The sequence below is a fragment of the Pinus tabuliformis genome, chromosome 5_2, assembly GCF_031772625.1.
Source record: "Pinus tabuliformis cultivar Carrire ecotype Pingquan chromosome 5_2, CPIR1, whole genome shotgun sequence".
Classification (NCBI taxonomy): Eukaryota; Viridiplantae; Streptophyta; class Pinopsida; order Pinales; family Pinaceae; genus Pinus; species Pinus tabuliformis.
In genome coordinates, this window is record NC_142306.1 from 947,906,649 (window position 1) to 947,909,522 (window position 2,874).

A 2,874-nucleotide genomic window follows, 5' to 3' on the forward strand; every position below is an offset into this window, starting at 1 on the left:
CATTACTATTGTAGTTATACCCCTTATTTATATTGTTGTGCCCCTATTACCCCCATATTTTTATTTCTGTGCCCCATAGAATCCCTCTATTGTTATTTTTGTGGCTTTATATTATTATTGTTAGGTCGGCTGGATTATATTGTGACTCCTTAGACTCCTATATATAGAAAGGAGGTTTTGTCATTTGTATCATCCAAGAATTGTTCATTTATATAATGTAAAGGAGGTTTCCCCCTCGAAGAGGCTGAATTCTAAGGCGTGGATCTCTCTTTTCTATCTTTTTGTGAGCTGGTTTCATAATATTTAGTATCAAAGCTTTGGATTCTAGGGTTTCGCTGCTCCAAACAGGTCATCGTGTAATTTTCGCTATAAATTTTTTTTCTGTAACGTTTCAGAAGTCGCAAAAAAAACCCATTTTAGAAGAAATCACGCTGAACTTTGGGTCCGAATTTCAGAGCTTTTCGTGCAATATTTGCGGAGATATGATCTGAGGAAGTTGGTATTTTTGCAGACTCCTGAATTACATTCAAAACAGGTGACCTGGGGAAAATTGTCATAACTTTCTCTCTAGGGATTGGATTGAAATTTCGTAAGAAGGTACAGAAAGAGGACAGAATATAGTGTGTTTTATGCGTGTTTCAAATTCAAAGGTTGAAACAGTGACTCATGGCACGTCGTACAAGTTCGCTCTACTGAACTAGTCTAAAAGCAAGTCATTGTGGGAGATTTCACATAACTCTTCCTTGGAGAATCCAATTTGGGTCAGACTTGTGGCATTGGAAAGAAGACACAGAAGGCTACTATAGGTTACAATTTCAGAACTAGATGATCCGAAATTACAGAGATACATCAGATTCAATATCAGGCTTCTATAAAGTGAAAAAAAGGTGTGTAGTTTTTTTTTTAATTTTTGTGTAAGCTTGGTTTAACGGAATTCAAAGGGCATAGTAAAGCATTATTATCGATAACTGATGCCCCGAGGAAAGAAAATGCAAACACCTAGTAAGGAACCTGAAAGCTCTAGCATGACTCATGAAGAAGAGGAAGAAATGCTACATGATATATCAAAATTACAAGAACAAGTGCAACACATGTCACGCTCACAAAAGCTAACAGAAGCTAAGATAAGTGGCGTGGAATCTAAGATAAATGGCGTGGAAGCTAAGATGGATGATTTGAAGATAGATTTGAAGACAGACATGGAAGAATTGAAGAAGTTGCTACAAGAAAGGGTCACTAATGGTGAAAAGGTAGTAAAGGAAACTCATGATGAGAACAAAAGAAATGTTAATCATGATTCCATAGATGCTAATGTTGGATCAAAGAATCACCATATTCCAAAAATCGATATGAGGAAGTTTGATGGCAAGGATCCCGCCACATGGATATTACAGATGGAGCAATTCTTCGATCTCAATAATGTGCAAAACACACAAAAGGTACGTATGACAACTGTATATTTGGAACCAAATCAGTTTGTATGGTATCAATGGCTTTGCTCTCGTAAACAATTTATCACTTGGGCAATTTTTATGGAAGAATTGATAGCACATTATGAAGATACAAAAAGCAACACTTTTTTTAGCCAATTGATAAGTCTCAAACAAAAGGGTTCAGTAATGGAGCACATTGAGGAGTTCCAAAAATTGAACATAAGGGTAAAAGATATTCCAGAGGAGCATAGGATTGATGTGTTCATAGGGTCTTTAAAGGATAATATCCAACATGATGTTCGCCTTTGGGAACCTGATTCATTAGAGAAGGCATTCAGGTTAGCAAGAAAAATGGAAAGCAAAATTATGGCAACCAGGAAGCATACCACTCACAACTATAAAGACGAAAGTGTTGTTGCCCCTAGTCTTCCACAACCTATAAGGTTGACACCACAACAATTGGAAGAAAAAAGAGCAAAAGGGCTTTGTTACAGTTGTGATAGCAAATACACTAAAGGTCATAAGTGTGCTGAGAAGAAATTATTCTACATAGATTGTGAAGAGGAAGAAGAAAAGGAGCAAGAAAGGTCAAAAGAAGAAGATATACTCCAGGAACAAAGCCTAGATGAAGAACAAATAAATCCGACCATATCTTGTAATGCATTGGCGGGAATTACCACTCCTCAAACCATCAAGATAGAAGGACAAATCAAGAAGAAAAAGGTAATAGTGTTGATTGATTCAGGAAGCACCCACAATTTTATTCATTGTAGGGTAGCAAAAGAATTGAATTGCTTCCTATATCCAGCACCAGAGTGTCAAGTGATGATTGCAAATGGAGGAACAATAAATTGCTCTGGAAAGTGCCATAATATCAAGCTATCCATGGGAGAATATGTATTGACTAGCCCAATGCTTTCCATTCCAATGGGAGGTGCTGATGTTGTACTAGGAGTCCAATGGCTACAATCCTTGGGTACAATAGCTTTTAATTTTCAAGAACTTTTCATCAAATTTTCTACGGAAGGAAAGGAAGTTGAATTAAGGGGTATTGCAGGGAAACCAGGAAAGATAATCAGCTCTAATGGCATGACAAAGCTTCTAAAAAAGGAGCAAAGAGGTGTAATTGCACAATTATGTTCGCTAGATGTTTCCACATTGGAATCATCTATTTCTCCAGATCTCCAAAAAGTCCTGGACAATCATTCCAAGGTATTTGAGACTCCAAAAGGTCTCCCACCTATGCGTGATCATGATCATGCTATTCATCTGATTCCAGGAAGTGTTCCTCCAAACATCAGGCCGTACAGATATCCCTATGTCCAAAAAAGTGAAATTGAACGTATGGTTGCAGAAATGCTAGAGGCTGGTATAATTCAACCGAGTCAAAGTTCTTTCTCAGCTCCAGTAGTATTGGTGCACAAGAAGGATGGATCATGGC